The sequence below is a fragment of the Vicugna pacos genome, chromosome 29, assembly GCF_048564905.1.
Source record: "Vicugna pacos chromosome 29, VicPac4, whole genome shotgun sequence".
Classification (NCBI taxonomy): Eukaryota; Metazoa; Chordata; class Mammalia; order Artiodactyla; family Camelidae; genus Vicugna; species Vicugna pacos.
Window position 1 is genome coordinate 20580748 of NC_133015.1, and position 19960 is coordinate 20600707.

Genomic DNA, 19960 nt, shown 5'->3' on the forward strand with positions numbered 1-19960 from the left:
GGCTGGAAAACAAGGATTTTTTTAAAGCCAATAAATAAATACATTTTTAAAGCTCCTCTAAACTACAGAGGACAGAATGTATTTCCAGACGTGGAACTTTGCTGCTCAAGTGGTCCAGGGTCCACAACTCTCAAGGTCAGACAGTTGTTTCCAAGGTCAAGGCATATTAACTAAATCCTGCATCTTTCCCATGCTTTCCATATTTATTCCTTTTTTATGGAGCCTGACCACGTGCAGAGCACTTTACCGAACACTGAGAATGTTATGAGACCAAGAGCTTGGTCTCCACGCCAGGGGAGCCCCCGCAAGGCAGACAACCACCACCATCGTGCTAGCAGCACCCGCCAGTGAGGACGATAAAGGGGGCTGTGTGCCAGGACTGGAGACAGGGGAGCCACGAAAACGGAGGGTATCTCCAGGAAGACCTCCCTGAGAGCCTCACCGAGCTGAGACCAGAAGTGTGAGTCACAGTAAAAGGCACGACGGTAGAGAAGACACACGGCGGGGCGGGTCACACATCTTGCAACCACCTGTGAGGGACCTTCACCGTGATCCCCATTTTACAGATGCTCACACAGCTCTAAGAGACGTTAAGTAACTTGCCCAAGGAAGTGGTAGAATCAGGATTTGAACCAAGGGGTGGGACCCCAGGACTTCCACTGTATCATCACGCTGCCCCAGACACAGTCACTGGGACCCTAAAATAAAGAGAGGCTCATAGCCAAGTGTGAGCGCACAGGAAGGGTGGGAAAACCCTGGTAGAGGAGACCTAGGTGATGGAGAGAACATTCTGGAAAGAGCAGCAAACCTGCACGCCCGTGTGTGTGTGTGTGTGTGTGTGTGTGTACGCACACAGTGAGAGAGAGAGAGAGAGGGAGGGAGAGACTTTGCGAGCCATACGAAAGAATTTGAACTTTTTCCTAAGGGACACTGGGAAGTCACTGAAAGACTTTAGGCAGATTAATGAGGTAATCAGATTCATGTGTTTGAAATGTTGCTCTGGCCGTGGTGGGGAAACTGGACTGGAGAGCATGAAGGGCATGTTGGGATAATCTGAGTGAGAAATAACGGCCAGGACTGAGAGGGAGCCGCAGGCACAGGACCATGGTCGGGAGGGGACTTCTCCCCAGGGGGCAGAACCGGCAAAGCTTGGTAATCCGCTGGCCGTGGGGTGGTGTGTGGGCGGGTGGAGGGAAGGACAGGGGAAGAGGGAGGAAGATATCTTCTGACAGAGCTGCAGGATGTGGAGGAAGATCAGGTTTCGAGATGCTGACTAGGCACGTAGACATGCAGATCTCAGGCTCAGGACGGAGATCTGGTCTGAAGACAGAGTGAGGCTCCCTGAAGACACACACGGCAACTGAGCCTTGGGAGCCGGCGAGCGTGGCCGAGACGTCACTGACACCCCATTTCTTTACCTTTGGGTACTTGCAGAAAGGCACATTCTCCCACCCTGGAACAGAAGCTACGTGAGGGCAGGAGCATGTTTTTCGTCTTGTTCTCTCTCCACTTGTCTCCCAGTACGTGACATCTGGAATACTGGCAGCATTTCGTAAGTATTGTAGAATAAAAGAAATGAAGGAGAACTCTTTCTCAGATAAGGGTTACAAAAGGAAGACAGTCAGGGAGTTTTTAAAGTTCTAAAGCATTTAAACTTTAAATTCCCCCTCAAAGCCTCAGCCCTCTGACACACTGTGGAAGACAGAGCGTGTCGTGCCCCAGTCTTGTTTGGCGTCAAGGCTGGCAGCAGTTACCTTCTGTCCCTAACTATGTTTGGGTCCTTCTTGCTTCATCAATCAAGGTTGACTCTAAATTTCAAAACAACATCAATAATAACACTGTTACTGTATGAATCTCATCCACTGCAGCGCTGAGTGATGTGATTGTGCTCAGAGAAAAGTCTGTGTAGCAGACTTTTTCCCTTAGGAAAAAGTTCAAGCCGTCACTGAGCTTGTCCTGCCCAGAGGAGAGTGGGCCCCACATCAAGATCGAAGGCAGACAGGGACAAAAGGGAACTTTCGCGCACTGTTGGTGGGAATGTAAATTGGTGCAGCCACTGTGGAGAACAAGATGGAGGTGCCTCGAAAAGCTAAAAACAGAACTGCCATCTGATCTACGAACTGAGAAAACAAAAACATTAATTTGAAAAGATATCCGCATCCCGATGTTCACTGTGGCATTATTTACAATAGCCAAGACGTGGCCAAGGTACGGAAGCAACCTGAGTGTCCACTGATAGATGAACAGATAAAGAAAATGTGATAGAATTCTAACCAAATATTAGCCATAAAAAGGAAGGAAATTTTGCCATTTGCAACAGCATGGATGGACCTTGAGGCATTATGGGAAGTGAAGTAAGTCAGACAGAGAAAGACAAATACAGCCCGATCTCACTTGTATGTGCAAAAAAACAAAACAAGCAAAACAAACCAAAACTCATAGATACAGAGAACAAACTGGTGGTCATCAGAGGGGAGGGGGTGGGGGTGGGCAAGATAGGTGAAGGGGATTAAGAGGCACACGCCTCTAGTTTTATAACAAGTCAGTCATGAGATGTAATAGGCAGCATAAGGAGTACGGTCAGTAATACTGTAATAACCTGGTATGGGGACAGGTGGTTACCAGGCTCACCGTGGTGATCATTTTATAACATATGTAAACGTCAAATCATCATGTGGTACACCCGAAACTAACATAATACCGCACGTCGCTTATAGTTCAATTGTAAAAAGATCAAATGTGTCCTCTTCTCTTAAATTACACCAACTGATCGAAATCATGGCACATTTCAACTTACTTCATATCTGAACTATAAATCTCTTATAGAATGTTTATTTTTCTCACAATTTCTATGGCCTTCTTTTTTTCTGATTAAGAGAAGACATATGCACTTACCATGAAATTCTCCCAGGTTCTTAATCGCGTAACGTGCGTAATGCAACCCCCTTTCTCACTGAAGGCCGTCTTTACCGGGCCCTCTGCCGTCCTGTGCTCGTTTGGACCGCTTGTTTTCTGAGACCACAGCACAGCTGTCAGCCCAGGGCTCCTTTTCACTGTGCTCCTGGGCTCGTTCCACTGTTTCTCAGATTACCATTCTTCTTCTTGATACTTTTTTGCTTTAATGTTGTGTTACTCTAGCTCAGCCTCACTAGTATTTTCTCTGACCCATGCAAATACCAAAAATACTCTCATTTTACAGCCTCTGCACTGGCTCTTGCTCTCTGTTTAATGCTCCTCTCTCCTGCCGTAAACCTTTACAGAACTTGGTCCTTTATCTTATTCAAGCCAGGTTTTAAACATTGCCTCCTCACTGAGCCTCCCTCCCTTACCATCCAATCATAAAAATAAACAAACAAAAACAACCTCGCAGTCATTCGCTATGAAAACAACTTCTTTTATTTTCAACATAGTCCTCTCACTTCCTGGTAGTTTCTGGTTTTATTCACTTATTTATCTTCTGTTCCTCCCCATTAAAATGCCAGGTCTCAGAGAGAAGGAGTTTTTTCTGCCTTTTCTACCTGTAAACCCCAAGCCCTGGAGCAGTGAAAGATGTGTAGGAGAGGCCCAGTAGACAGGCTGAGAGCTTTCAGAACGCCACACTCATACAGAACCCCCAAGTTTCTTCCACCCCATTCTTTGACATAACAGAAGAGAGGTCAGCATCTTAGGATATCGCCTCTGCAATCCCGCTAACCTGAGCACATAAGCTCTCAGATGGAAGAGGAGCTATAACTTGGTGTGACAAGATGCTGAAGGGCTTGGGGACATGCTTAAGGAAAAACAGGTGGTTGCCCTTTAGTTAACTTATCAGGGTTTGCTTAGCTGAAAGGGGACGTAAACTTAGAGGGAGAGATAAATGATTAAGTTTAGCTGTTAGAAATACAGAAGACTAGATACTTTGAAAACTCTTTCATTTCAAAATACTGAGATGCTGGATAGACTGAAGTATTAAATGAATTGCTTAATAAGAGAAATTCTCAGAAACATAAAGTAAAATAAAACAAAACAAAGTAAGCCGTAAGAAAACTCAGGAGCTGGGGCTGCTCAGGAAACCAATGCCAATGCCAGGATTCTGCAGTAGGGATTAGCAAACCGTAGCACACAGGCCTACCACCTGTTTTTGTAAATAAAGTTTTATTGGCACATTGCCATGTCCATTCATCAACATATCGTCTATGGCTGCTTTTGTGCTACAACAGCAGAGCTGAGTATTTGCAGCAGAGACCATATGGCCTGCAAGCTTAAAATATTTACCCTGATCCTTTAAGAAAACCCTTAGTGGTTATGGAAATGGGGTCTTTGGACTGATACAAAGTGAGAGAGGAACCTCAAACTCGAAGGGGCTTACTCTCCAGGAAAAGGGTGGGCTAGAGAAATACACCTACTGGCAAGACAACCCACAGGGAAATCTCTCTCTTTTCACTACAGCTCCAGGTGGAAAATATTATTAATAATAGTAACAATAATAAAAATTTAAAAAGAATAATGATGGTCTTCCCAGGAATTTGTAATTATATGCCTGCTGTCACAGGAAGCTCAGGCTCAAATTTTCACTACCCATGTAATCTTCAAAACTCCAAACAAAGAAAATAAAATCGTCCCAGTTTGGTAACATCTGTGTGCCTGGTGGAGGGAAATGCAAATCCTCTCCAGAGCAAAGACTTCTTCACCCAGTCACATGAGGATTCCCACAGTTTAAGTTCAGTTAAACATGTTTTTAAAAAGAGAAAAAAATGTACCAAACCACAAGATTACCATCATCATAAGTGAAAGTCAACAGAAACAAGCATGATTTAATCCCCCAAGAAATTCAGATATTAGAATTATCAGTCATACAACTTAAAACAACTGTGTAAAAGCATTAAAAGAAATGAAAGATTAAAAAATTAACAAGTTTTGAAAAAGGGACTATCAAAAGTGACCAAACAGATCTGATAAAGAACCAAATATAACTATGGAAATAAAAATAAAACTATATAAAATTAAAAACAACAACATATATATATATATATATATATATATATATATACACACACACATACACACAAAAGATACGTTCATACATATATGTGTATGGGTGTGCATGTGTGTGTGTGTATACTAATGGATATGTGAAACAGAAAAAAAGCATGGATGAAGGGAGAATTAGTGAACTAAAGACAGATCTGAAGAAAACACTCAGAATGCAGCACAAAAAAATAAGAACACAGAAAACATAAAGAGAAATGGAGGAATGAATGAAAATTTCCAACATACATCCAAGCAGAGTTACACAAGAAGGAATAAAAAGAATGTAGAGAGAAACACTATTTGAAGAGCAAATAGCTGAGAAAATGCCAGAACTAATGCAAGACATAGATCTGCTATTATAGGAAGTGTATCCCCGGCAGGGTAAACTTTTCTAAGATAATCTCACACACTAGGCACCTCCTATGAAACTGCAAAACACTAAAGCCAAAAAGAATGTCTTGAAAGCAACAAGAAAGGAAAGACAGATCACCAACCACAGAACGACTGTGGTCTGACAGCTGACTTCCAACAGAAACAATGAAGCCAAAAGACAGTGGAACCACATCTTCAGAGGCTGACAGAAAATAACTATCAATCTAGAATTGTGTTCTCAGAAATATTATCTTTCAAAAATGATAAGAAAATGAAAACATTTTGGCTAATGAAAAACTTTACCATTAACAGACTCTTATCAAAGGAGTATCTAAAGGATGAACATCTAGAAGACAAAATGATTCTAAAAGAATGCTTTGAAATAGAACAAGAAATGCCAAGCTTAATTGCTCAGGAATGTAGAGAGGATTTTGAGGCAAGAGAAGAAAGGGAGACAAGAAAGCTGCCAAAAACAGCAACACTTTGTGGGAGTCAGAAGAAATGTCTAATAGATGTTTTATTGTGTTTCTGTAGTGTGGCATGGACTGTGAATTCTTCTCCCTGAATTCCCACAATATCTTCAGTAAAGGATACATTTCTCTCAAGTGCTCTGGGGAGCTAAATTTACTTCTCAAGATAGGATGAAGAGCCTTTCTAACAGAAAGTTAGGGAAGCAGCCCCATTTCCACTAACTGCATCAGTGGCAGTTGATGGCAGGTTCCAAGCACAACCTTCAGGGACAAAAGAAATCAAGAAAGGACATTTACCAAGCACTCCTGCGACCAGGCACTGTGCACTGATCTTTTCCCACAGCACGTCATCGACCCCTCACGTATAAGGTATACATAACCACAAGATATGTGTGGCCATTACATGGAGAAGGGTGCAGCCATGGTGAGATAAGCCTTACAAATTTGGAAATAAGTTTGTACCTAATAATTGCACTATAAAATCAATACATAATGGATGAGTCAAAGCTCTACTATGTTTTTAATTAGAGGTGACCAGAGTGTTGCCTGAATGAGGCATCAGCAAACTACAATCTAGAGGCCAAATCTACTGATTGTTTTTTACATTTTTTTAATGATTGAGGAGGGGAAAAAGAAAGAGAGAAAAATATTTTGTGACAAAAAGTACATGAAACTCACATTTCAGTATCCATACAATTTTCTTGGAACACAGCCTTGCTCATTCATTTACACCTAGTCTATGCCTTTTTTTGCCTCATCATAGCAGAGTGGAGTCATTGCAGCAGAGATAACAGGGTAGGGGCAGAGTAAGGTACAAGGGAAGAGGCTGGGCTGTTATTTCAGAGGAAATAACCCCTGTGTATCAACAAGGATCCCCTAGACCCCCATTTGATACACGTACTCCACCTTTTCCTGCAGCTTCAGCTCCTCTTTCTTTCTGCCCAAAATATTTGGTATCAGACTCTTTACAGACAGTGTTTGCCAACCCCTGGCCTAATTGGTACTATTAACATATTTTTAATGTAATAATCAGAAAGGTCAGTGGGTGTTTCAAAAGGAAAAAAGTCAAGAAAATGAAAGCCAGATGTTCCCAGGCAAGTACTAACTTGTGAGGTTAGCTTGACAAAAGCCAGGAGTTAGCAAGACCTAGTCAGACCTGTTGCAAAACGGGTGCATCGTGTTAAAATTGCATCTCAACAGTAGTCGTAGCACCATGTGTCGAGCAAGGCTCCATGCCACACGTTGTGCTTCACACCTTACACACGTTATTTAATATAACACTCAAAACAAGACTATGAGGGAGGTGGGTATTATTTCCACTCTAGTGGTGGAAAAAATGAGGTTGAGAGAGGTTAAGTGGCTTTCCCAAGGCTATCCAGTGAGTTAGGGGTAAGTTGGAGCCTTGGACCATCTGATTCCAAAGCTCTCAATCACTAACCTAAACAGTTATTAATATTCTAATGTTACACCCACTGAGAAAATGTCAATTTGGTCACTACTTCCTCTGCAGCCTCTAGCCCAAAGCCTACAGCATCTTGGGTGATTAGAAATTGTTTGTTGAATACATGAAAGACCCTATGCTCACCCAGCAGGGTTTCTATTATAGTCTGGCTTCCCAGGTAGTGGTCCACATGGAAAGACTGCATCAGAGAGAGAACTCAAGACTCCTGCCTCTTGCCAGCTGACTCTACCTCTATCAAGGCAAAGAAAAATGCAACTTAATGTGTACATGAGTCACTTATGAAGTTGGTTAGTGGAAGTCAATCCCTGATCCATCCTTGGGTGACAACAAAAACCAAGATTTTTAGCCTGCAAAGCTGTGAGGACCAAGCCCTGTTCACACATCAGCGCCTGTGGACCTTTGGGGACCCACCTGATGACAGCCTGATGACAGTCTGTGCACAGATTCTCACAGCCTATGTGCTGTGAGCCCACAACGGTCAGACTAGGAAATGAAGACTCGAGTGCCAAGGCCACCTTGCTCGTGAGAGCAAAGCTGGAGTTCGAAACCAGATTCTTCTTGCTCTGGGTCCGGGGCTGTTTCCTTCTGCCATAGCTTCTCTTTTGGATGACAAGATGCCAACAGTTTTCCATTTTCTTTAGTTACTCAAGAAATTCAGATAAATTTTAGGGAAAAAAATTAACATAACAAATCCAAAAAAATTACACATAATCCTTCTCCCAGAGATGACATGTTTTTATATTTTAGGTTATATTTTTCCAGATGTTTTTCTAATGTGTGCATGTTTTAACCAAAAATGCAGTTTATACTGTTTTATAATCTGCTTTGGCCTCTAATAGAGTGAATATTTTAGACATTCTAGATACACTTTTCATCATTTCTAATGTCATCATGTTTTATCATATCAATATACCGTAATTCATTTAACCAAAAATCTTACTGTTAAACAACTGAGCTTGTCCTGCTTCTCAGCTTATCATCTAACATGTCTGTCTTATTCTTGGGAAGCAATTCCCCCCAAATCCAACCCTAGTCCTCACTTGACCTCTGTCTCAAATGCTAGTATTCCATCTGTAGCGTTAGCATCTTAGCAATGATAATCACCACTCTGGGACATCTTTGAGTTCAGAACCAATTCAAAGTAGACGCAGTTGTTCAACATAGCAACTTTATTCCTAGTAAGTCTGAATAGTAGAGCACGGTTGAGAGGTGGCCGCAACTGGCTCCTCCTGATGGAAGATCACGTCCAGACTGAAGGACAACCCAAAGCACCGCCTGGAACCTTCTGAGTTATGACAAGCACACAGCAAGGAGCAGACACAGCGACACAGCACCTGGGACCAGGAGAGGGTGGAACCTGTGAATTCATGGGCTGGCCAGTCTCTGGGAGAGGAGAACACGCACTTCTCACAACCTCGACAATCAGACCAAAACCCTGCCAGGCCCGGCTGAGGAAGGGATGAGGCCTGGGAGGGTCATTCTAGCAGAAGGACCACCGCACTTAATTACGCGCATCTACCCACGCCCACCGCTCCAGCTCCTGCCACCACCTCTGTCTGCCTCCTCCTCCCCGAGCTCTGATTAGGGACGGCTCCCGGCAGCTTCCCCATACATCACGTGCCTCTTAGAAAGCCATGACCACAAAGCTACGTGTTCATTTTGGCCACGGCCACCAGCTCAGCTGACTCAGCCCTGGTCAGAGTGGCCAGTCTGTAGAAGGCCCTTGTTTTGCTTCCATGTGAGTCATTCTGCGGAATTACAGGAGTTGATAAACTGCAGAAGGAACTTCTTTCTTCTCTTCCTACCTCTGTCCCTTCCAGGCAGACACCAAAGGGTTCTGGTCACCTTTGGCGCTTCCGGGGGCACTGCAGCTCCCGTGGCCACCTGCTCCCTCCGGAGGTCGCAAAGACTCCCATCCTGAACTTGTACTCCAGCTGCCTTGCCTTCCCAAGACAGTATGATCAGTGGGTCAGAATCCCAGCTCTGCCCCTGGGCTGTGTGACCTTGGAAGAAGCACCCGGCTTCTCTGAACCACAGTGTCCTCGTCTGCAGAATGAGGACCGCAAGCCCCCTGTAGGCACTGCTGAAGCTGGCGCAGCAGCGGGCATGCCCTCCCGCCCCCCCGCCAGCCCCACCACCCTCGCACCCCGGCTGCTACTCTCCATGCCTCTCTGCTGTGGCCTCCACTCTTTCTGGCCTTGCTGGCATCTCCCCCCACCTTCCCCGTGTCTGTCCTTCAACTTCTGCTTCGCCGGGAACTCTTTCCTACACCCAGGCTTGCATGGTGCAGGCTCGCCCTCTCCGGTGTCCATGGCCTCCCCTGCCTGCCTCTTTCTTACCTTCACCTCAGGGCTCTGAGATTCATCCCACACCTGCCTCCTCCTTACCTGTCTGTATCCCCCAAGGTGGGGGAGGCTTGAGCCTTTGTTCCCCATTTCTTGGCTCACTGACCAGACCAGACTCTAACAAAGGGTAAGGGGCAGGGACAGGAGAAGGTGTCCCCATCGCAGCATTCCTGAGTTCTGGAAATCTATGCAGTTTCTCCCTCCTAGTGTTTCTAACTCTCCAAACACAAAATCTTACCTCAGACTGCAAGCTGCCCTTTAAGGACCCTGGGACATGGACCAGGGCAGCTTTGCGGGCAGCTTTGTGTGTGCCGCCCCAGGGGTGCTGGATCAGCGGCTCCCAGCCCAGGATTACAGAGAATCTGGAGCGGGAGGTGTCCACCCCGGAGCCCCGGGGCATGTGGGCACAGCATCGGTCCCTCTCCAATACAAACAGCCCCGGAAAGACAATACCGGTTTGTTCCCAAGAGAGAGGAATTCTAAGCAGTTGCTATTTCCTGGATGACTGAGTAGTCTTTACCCTGAAACACGGATAGTCTGAGCATATTTATTCAAAAACATCTTTTCCCCCTCATTTCAAAGTAAGGAAGGGGTTCCATGTTACCTCTGCCTGGTCTGTGATGGTGATACTGGAAACAGTGGGGGCTGAGGGGGCGGGTTTCCAATGGATATTTCTGAACCACCCCTTCCACAGAATATGCAAATTTAAGCATAAAAACCAGACATGAGTGCACCCAGAAGAATGCCAAGTGCATGCACAGTTTTCTGGAAGACTTGCAGACATAATTCCACACAGTCTCATGGTGCAGATGATTTTGCAGGGAACATAGACTTTTTTTTTTTTAGCTTGACTATCAGGCTAAGGAGAAAAACACTGTGGCCTTTTATAAGGGAAAGTGTCTCCCCAAGGAAATAATTGAAGGCCCCAATTGCTCAAGTCTTGCAAAAGAGACTGTACAAAGCTCTCCCGAAAATACTGTGGGGAATAATTCTGTGTTAGCTGGGGAATTGGCTAGATGATCTAATAGGTCTTTGCCCTCGCTCTAATTTCTATGATTCATGTGTGACTTATTTAATTGTTATCATCTATTGCAGATATATAAAAGAATGCTTTTATTCTAAAAAATCTAAATTCAAATCACCTTTAATATCACACTAAGTTCTTACTCCCATCAGCCTTCAGAACATTGACATATTAACTTTTTGACCTACCCTGAACCCTCCCACTACCTCCCAGGATACAAAAAGTACATGTGTGGTGCCCCTGGGCGTAACGGGGAGCCCCCCACCACAGTGCATTGAAAACAGGCTTGGGAGAATCAAGAGTTAAGTGGAGTCCCCCAGGAACTCCAATCTGTTGCAGGCTGCTAATTCAGATGCTGCCTGGGGTCCAGGTGTAACCGCAGCCAGGCAAACAATGCCTATCTGCCTCATCCTCAACAGCATTGAGCATTTATCACGGTCAGAAAACCACCTGTTACTTGGGAGCGATTCAAAAGAAGTCTGAGCCATAATTAAAGCAATAATGAATAAAAACATATTGTGAATCACTACCCAAACCCCAGGCAGATGTGTGATTTCACTGTGGGCTTGATCTGTGCTATTAACTTGGAATTAAAAATAACAGACAACAAAACAGACCAAACCAAGACCCCGCCTTCCCCGGGGTATTATTTCCTTTCAAGTTGGTGACAGTTGTGGTTAGTAACCCACTGCAAGCAGAGCTGGCTGTTCTTGCAAACCTGAGTGGTGTCTGGCAGCAGGCAGCCAATACGAATCAAACGCACCCCTGGACCAATGTGACCACCCATAAATGAAGCTGAAGAAGACGGGGGAGGGCCCAGAGGGTGGCCAGCCTGCCACAGTGCTGAAGGCTGTCTCACGTAGGCTGAAGCCAACAGCAGATCTTCTATCCTAGAAGAATACACGCCTGACCCACCCGGATCCTACCAGGAGGTACTGCAGGCATTTCCCTGGGAAACACCTGATGTGTTTACATTTCTCCAACTGTCAGCAGAATTGCAACTGAACAACAAATTCACATGGAAGGGTCAGTTTCTACCTGCAAGTTCTGTTTGGCAGCTGTTGGCTGGCTTTTCAGGCTCTAATTCCATCTCTTTAAGCTCCTGTGAAATCTTCTGGGGGAGCCATGCTCAGAGAGGGTGAAGGAAAGGGCAGTGGGGGGTGAGGTGAGGAAGAGAGGGGCAAAGCAATTTTGTGGTATGCGGGTGATCATAACTTTGTATTAAACATTACTCTTAAAATAATTCAGAATTCAGTTGACATCTATGCAAATGTATGAAAAGTGGAAAAAGACAAGCTAGCGTTCATTTCAGAAACTGAAAGCATCGCTTTGATTTGCAATGATCTTTAATGTACCTCTTTTTACCACAAAGAAACACTGCAAAGAAAGGGGCCCCAAATGTCACAAAATAAAACCTGACAACGTTCTGTTGGCATATATTTTAATTCTTGCACAATTACCCTGCCATATACATTTTATTCTTAAATGTTATATATTGACACATTAAATTTTGGAACTGAAAGAGAAAGTGACACATATAAATATCTCCAAATGTAGAACTGACTTTAAAATGTAGCTTATTAATCTGCGTGCACGTGCACACGCACACGCGTGTGTGTACTATACTGAATCTATGAAAAGTACAAGATGTGGCTGGTTTATTAAATCTGACTTCATGTTACCCTCAAAGACTTTGGTGTTTTTAAGTTTTTTTTTAATTATTTATTTTATTTTTAAGGGTTTTTTTGAGGGGGAGTAATTAGGTTTATCTACTTGTTTCTTTATAATGTTGGTACATTGGGCATTGAACCTGGAACGTCGTGCAAGCTAAGCACACACTCCACCACTGAGCTGTATCCTCCTCCCTCAAAGACTCTGAATATACGTGTTCATGCCCTGAAAAAGTTTTGAGGAAGTCTTTCCTGGGATAGCCTATCGTCTACATTTAGAACAGAATCTCTAGAGGGAAGGGTATACCTTAGTGGTAGAGCATGTGCTTAGAATGCATAGGGTTCTGCGTTCAATCCCCAGTACCTCCATTAAAATAAATAAGTAAATAAATAATATTTAAAATAAATAAATGAACTTTAAAAATTTTTTTAAAGAACATAATCTGTTAACTAGCTAAAATAAGTAGTACTAATGTGAATTTGTGCTTGAGAGTGGACTTTGTGTGGCTGTAATCATGGCATTGCCCTCCGATGGTTCCCCATTGCCTTTCAAATTAATGACAGATGGTCAATAACTGAAAACTGCCCAAATATGGCCCTAAACGTCTTTTCTGGATTCACCTTCCATCACTCTACAAACCTCATACCAGCCACAGAAGATTTCCGGATGCTTCACAAAGCTTGGTTACATTTTTTTTTATCCCTATGTCTTTGCTCACCCGTTTCCTCCTTTCGAAATGCCCTTCCCAACCAATTCCAGTTGGAAACTTCCCCCCAGGATCATTTCCTGGATACCTTGACTGTGTTTTAGTCACCACTGTGTTCCTGGCATCTCTCACATGGACTTGGCAAAGGGTAAAGACTCAATATCCTTTGAATGAAGGAATTTCATAAACTTTTCAAAAATCAGTGTTTTAATTAAGTCTTTTCCTATACTTTTCTCTATTGGACCCCGGAGTTTGGTGCTGGAATTCTCTTGTGGGACTTCCTGTATCACATTCAGTATCACAGTAGCTTGTCTACTCCTCTCCCCCTCCCCCCAGCTCCCTTCCCATGCTTGTCTCCTCGTCTCGCTGACTGTCTGCTGAATATTCATTCACATACCTTACATATACCTTAGACTCACTCAGCATCTAACAACAGTAATACTATCTAACAAACACGGGCACAGTGCAGGACAAGCCCTCACATCTCAGCCCCCGGAAAACAACGTGGTGGGCACTCCACCACCTCCCCAGCCTCGTGTGGACAAGACAGCCAACTAGGACGGCGAATGGAGCCTCCTGCCATGGAAACGGTCTCCTGGCGTAACCTGCCGCAGCCCACCGCCCCCCCCCCGAATCCCGTCCCAGCCCATTAGGAACATACTAACGACCATGCAGATGCTCACTTTGCCCTTATTTCACACATGGTCCTCCAGATGGGACCGACATTCTACACCATCCCGTTTTCCATTTGTGTGCACTTAACCCAACTAAAAGGCCACCAGCGGTGCCGTCTGCACACACTCCCAGGCCCTCTCATCTGCCTGTCTCTCTCCTTCCAGCTCCCTGTGGCTCTTCTTCCTTGTTTCCGTCTATTTCTCTGTTTCTCCTTTTCGCTCTGAGTTTCTCTCTCTCCATCCCTCTCTCCGTTTGAGTTTTGCTCTTCCTTTCTCTCCCCTTCTCTCTTGCTCTCTCTCTCAAACACACACACACACCCCCCATAACATGCTAATTGAGCTCCCAAGAGAGTCTGCCTCACCCATCTAGGCAGCAGTGAACAGAGATGGGCGAGGAAGGGCGTACTTCACACCTGTCAATTAAGCTCAACTGCTTGTGTGAAAAGAGACCCAGCGCCCAGGAACAGGCCGACCTGGCTGGATGGGGCCCTGCCTCAGCTGTCTACAAAGTGGGCCCAGGGAACAAATGCTCCTTCTGTTTCCAGTGGACGAGAGCACATCCTGGAATGTCCCAGGAGCAGGTGTGGGCCCCTCCATAGGGGGCTGGGGCAGCCTGTTCCCAGCGAGTTTATAGAACTATATGTCCTGCAGTTGGCCGGCTATTTTTACAAAATTCCAATGACACAGCTAAAGGACATACATCACATAAGGAGGAAATAGGTGACATCACGGCGTGCATGTCACTGGAGTATGTCAGTAGCAGGGAAATGTCTTGAGACTGGACTGGCCATAATAGGAAAGAAACATGACCCGAAACAAAGGTGCGTCTATTAATATATTACTTTCGATTTAAAATGGTCTGCCAACTGGAACAGAGCCCATCAAGACTGAAAGCTGGATGTCGCCGCGAAGGAAGGCTGGGAGGATTTTTAAGGGTGTAGGCTGAGATCCAAGCCTTCATCTGTCATTTGATGCACTTGGCAGTTATCTGGGGGCTCACAGTGTTGAAAGCATGGTGCCAGGCACCGAGGACATCCCCCCGCCTCACAGAGCTTACAGTTTAGAGGAGAATCAGGACAAGTGAGCAAGAAACGCCCACATGGTGTGGGGGGTGTCGTGCACGTGGGAGTCGAGGGTGTGACCAGGGAGGGTGGGGGCTGGGGAGGGACTCTGGTTGGGCAGCCAGGAAAGACCTCCCAAAGGACAGGACATGGAAGTTGAGTCCTGATGGAGGAGAAGGGCTCAGAACAGAGGGAAGGAGAGAGGGTTCCAGATGAAAGGGACAGAGTGCAAAGGCCAGAAGGGAGAAAAGGTGGAGAGGGGAGGGAAGCCGGGTGACAGGGTCTGACGGGCCTGTGAAGGAACATGGGCCTCATCCGCAGGTGAGTGGGAAGTTATTAAAGGGTTTCCAGACAGGCACAATGTGATCAGAACCACGCTTCAGACACTGGGCTATGACTCTCATAGACAGAAAAGAATGGTGGCGGCAAGAGGCTGTGTGGTGACACCCTGGAGAGAATGGAGGACTCCAGGGGCGCTCAGGAGGCAAATCGACCAGGCTCGATGGCTGGTTGTTTGAGGGGCTGGTCAGGAGAAGGAATCAAGGATGACCTCTTGGTCAGAAAAGATGGAAGAAGAGTAGGGTGGTCAGGAGGTGACGTGCCTGCCTAGGACATGCTGACAGTGCTTCAGGACATCTGTGGCACTCAGACCCTAGAGTGACCCATGATCCAGCCTTCTGGAGTGCATGCCCTTGTGGAACCCCACCCCCCTTGGGTGGGGTAGGACCTGTGACTTCCTTCCAGCCAAGGGGATGGGACGTCACTCCTGTGATTACACTAGGTTATAGAAGACTCTCTTCACTGCCTGGAGCTAGAGACTGTCCTGTGGGCTGGATGAAATGAGCAGCCAGGTGGGGAAGCCCAGGTGGTGCGGAGCAGCCTCGAGAACCTGAGGACGGGCGACCCTCAGTCATAGAGCCCCACAGAAACTAATTCTTTCTTTAAATTGACGTATAGTTGGTTTACAATATTGTGTTAGTTTCAGGTGTACAGCATAGTGATTCAGTTGTATATATGTATTTCTGATTATTTTCCATTATAGGTTATTACAAAATATTAGATACAGTCCCTGGTGCTATAGAGTAAATCTTTGTTGTGTGTGTATTTTTGTGTATGGTAGTTTGTATCTGCTAACGCCAAACTCCTGATTTATCTCTTCCCCGTTTTCCCCTTTGGTAACTGTAAGTTTATTTTCTACATCTATGAGTATGTTTCTGTTTTGCGTATAGATTTGTGTGTATTATTCTGTAGATTCCACATATAAGTGAAATCATATAATGTTTGTCTTTGACTTCATTCAGTATGATACTCTAAGTGCATTCATGTTGCTGCAAATGGCAATATTTCATATTTTTAATGGCTAAGTAGTAGTCCATTGTGTGTGTGTGCGTGCATGTGTGTGTGTGTGTGTGTACACCACATATTCTTAAATCAATCATCTGTTGATGGGCATTTGGGTTGTTTCCATGTCTCAGCTATTGTAAATAGTCCTGCCATGAACATTGGGTGCGTGTACCTTTTCAAATTAGAGTTCACATCTTTTCTAGATATATGCCCCAGAGTGGGACTGCTGGATCACATGGTAGCTCTATTTAGTTTTTTAGGGAACTTTTGTACTGTTTTCCACAGTGGTTGCAACAATTTACATTCCCATCAACAGCATAGGAGGGTTCATGGAAATTAATTCGGCCAACAACCTGAGTGAGCTTCGAACTGGATTCTTCCCTCAGCTAAACCTCCACATGAGAGCACAGTCCAACCAACACTTTGATTCCAGCCTTGGAAGACTCTGAGTAAAGGACCCAGCTAAGCCATGCCTGATTCCTGGCCATGAAAATCATGAGATAATAAATGTGTGTCGGCTGAAGGCACTAAGTGTGTATTAATTTGTGGTGCAGTATTTGAAAAATAATACAGTATCTACTTGGAGATAGAGAACAAGCAATTGGATGTTTGGATCTGGACCACAAGACAGAGGTCAGGCCTGGAGATACAATTTGGCAATTATTAACCCATCAGTAGCAGCTGACGCCACGGGAAAGTACGCAGTGACAAAGAGAAAGTCCACGACAGAAACTTGAAGATCCACCAACATAGTGATGAACAGGAAGAGTCTCAAAGCATTCTGAGAAAGGGTGACCAGCAAGGCAGGAGAAAAACTAAGAATACAGTTGTATTCATCTCAGCCAGCATTTATTAAGAACTTTCCACGTAGAAGGTATCGTTCTAAGAAGACAGCAAATATTAACTCATTTAATTCTTACAAGACTCCATGAGGCATTATTATGTTAGTATCCTTATATACAGATGAGGCAAGGTGGGCGGGGAGAGACTAAGGAACTTACCCAAGGTCACACCGCTGGTAAATGGCGGAGCAAGGATTCTAACTCAGGTGACTGCCTCCAGAGCCCATGTTCTCACCCGTTTATGCCAAACTGACTCTGTTCTGAGGAACAGAAACTGGATGCAAACCAACTTGACCATAAGTGGGGATTTACTAGTTCACCATAACTAAAAAGATGAGGGGTGGACCATGTAGCATATTTCAGGCACACCTGAGGAGTCTGGAGCGATGTCCTCTCTCTCTCTCTCTCTCTTCACCAACCCCTCCTCCCTTCCACCCCTTCCTTTCTCTCTCCATCTCACAGCTCAGCTTCCCTCAGGTTGGCTTTAGTCTCAGAAATGTTCTATGGATGCGATGGCCAAGACAGTTGATATTATCTCTGCAGAAGAGCTCTTCTCCCATCTCTTGCCAACCCTAAACCAATTACAGGGTCCAGGGCAATAAGTCTCCCCTCCAAATTTAGGATCAATTGAGAGATGAATGCAAGAGCCAGATAAGTAGAGTCCACATGTGAGATTTCAAGTGGAGGTGGGGAGAAGGGAGGAAACAGACATGACTCAGGTGTTCAGCAAAAATGGGCTTTCTAACATGTTCCCAAGGGATGCTGACACCCCTTGTCCAGGGACCACACTTTGGGGACCACTACTCCTGAAAATCCCTCCGTGTGGAAGCAGCAAGCAGAAGACAACGGTTCTTTCCTGACTCGCTATTTGAGCAGCTCGGGGCAGGTCGTGGGGTGGCTGAGGGAGACCAGACTTTTCACGGACAGCCCCGCAGATAAGATAGGGGAGTTTCCAAAAGGAAAAGAGGGTTTTTTTTTTCCAAAGGAGGAGGATCAGAAGATATGTAGCCCAGAACAACGCCTACTTTGGAGGTGCACCAGAGAAGCCGAAGGAAGGGTTTCTAAAAGAAGGGAGTGGGGAACACTGTCAGATGCTCAAATGGGTCACGAAGGTAAGGACTAAGGTGCTCTTGCTGGATTTAGCAGCATGGAGGCCATGTGACCTTGGACAGACCACATCTAAATGGGTGCTGACGGCAGAGATGGGTGATGAGGCCAGGTGCGGAACTGACCAGGGCGTGTGGAACCACCTGCACCTGGGCAGGGAGGCGTGATCAAGGCAGTGGATAGGGGGGCATTACATTTCTTTTTTTCACACGGAAGATGCTTAAGTGAGAGGAAAGGAGTCAGTAAGCAGACAAGAGGTTGAAAATACAGGGGAAAGAGGATAGTCATGGAGTGAGGTCCTTAAGGAGGCAGGCACAAAGGAATACGGTGCAGGTGTAGGTGGGTTTGAGAGTTTAGTGGAGGGAAACGGAGCGTGTTCCCATCTGATGGCTTCTGTCTGCTCAGGGGAGGTAATCAATCAAGGGAGGTTCTAAAGCACTGGGTTGACAATTCTGTCTCTAGTCAGAGTTCAAACTTGCTGCCTAACACTGGACAAACGACTCCAGCTCAACCAATGTCTATAAAGTGGGAGCAGTGATGAGACCATTCTTGATGGAAAACTGCTTAGTTAGCATTGTGCCTGGAAGTAGCAAATGCCCAGCAGGCATTTGACTGCTGCAAGTGAAGAGCCTGAGAAATGAGGTAGAGGCTATTAACCACAGAACTGCCAAGAGGTCACAGCTATTAAAGTTTAACTCCCACCAAAAGAAGTCACACCCTTGTTAATCCAGTCGGTCAGCTGTGGGTCCAAGCAGCCACATCACCAGTGACCCTCCCCTGCCTCTAACAGAGGGCCAACCCTGTCTGTGAAACTCTGAGAGCCAACATGCGCCCTGGAGAGGGAGTCAAAAGTCCTGATTCTGCCACCACCTGAGCCACCATCATGCTGTGGGAACGTGAGCATTTCAGAGGCAAGGCCACTATTAAGGTTACCTCTCGAGTTCCATCAAGACCCAACAGGTTGGTGTTTCAGAGTCTCAGAAGTGAGTCACTTGCCTACAATTGGCACCTTCAAGTGGATCTATTGTGTAAGATGCCCAGGAAGAGGAGTCAGGGGAGCTGGACTTAGTGAACCTGGGGAGACCAAAGGTGACTCTGCTCCGCATTCAGACCACCTGGGAGTCAAGGACGCTGCTTCCACTTCAGCCAATCAGTGAAAAGGGGCGAGCACTTCCCCGCTCCCATTCCTTCGCCTATTCCAGAGCTGAGCTGCATTTCCAACGACGTTTTTTCTCCTTGAATTCTTTGGGCATGAGTTGGTAAGAGAGCTGTCCCAGCTGTGAGTTCCAATTTAATCACAGGAAAAACAGAACCGCTTTAGTTCCTTTGTTCTTTTTCCAAAAGGTGAGGCTTTTCTGAGCTTCTGGTTTGGCTTTTATTTTTTTTTTTCCCTTTATGATCGTTTACTTAGGGACTCACCAAAAGGCAGTTACCACGTTTCATCAGTTCTAGGATGCCCGTTTTCCTCACATCCACCATCTGGGACGTGGAGATGCATTTTTTTAATTGAAGTAGGGTTGATTTACAATGCTGTCTTAGTTTCTGGTGTATAGCATAGTGATTCAGTAACACACACAAGGTATGTGTATATATTCTTTTTCATTATAGATTATTAAAAGATACTGAACGTAGTTCCAGTCCAGGGCACCTTAGCTTTGTGTAATAGTTAAATTGCCTATCTGACAATCAGTGTCTTTGTTTTCATGAGCCATGGAAATTATTCTTCACTGGGTGCTTCAGCGCTAGGACTTTACATAAACGTTTTCCATGGGTCTAACCACAGCCCTGTACGCTCAGTGTGATGCCCCATACTATGGCAGAACATGAGGATTCGCCAGATTGAGTGACCTGCCCGAGGCCACATGGTGAGTA

General features: G+C 45.4%; 2 long non-coding RNA genes across 3 annotated transcripts in view; both read right to left on the bottom strand.

Annotated features, from left to right (window-relative positions):
* Nucleotides 1–19960, bottom strand: part of LOC140690267 (uncharacterized) — an 86446-nt gene that overhangs the window by 18160 nt on the left and 48326 nt on the right. The window lies entirely within an intron of this gene.
* Nucleotides 8466–9963, bottom strand: LOC140690270 (uncharacterized). The gene is made up of 2 exons (XR_012065488.1): nt 9898–9963; nt 8466–8648 (listed from the first exon to the last, which is right to left on the bottom strand). It is a non-coding gene; the product is annotated as an uncharacterized lncRNA (long non-coding RNA).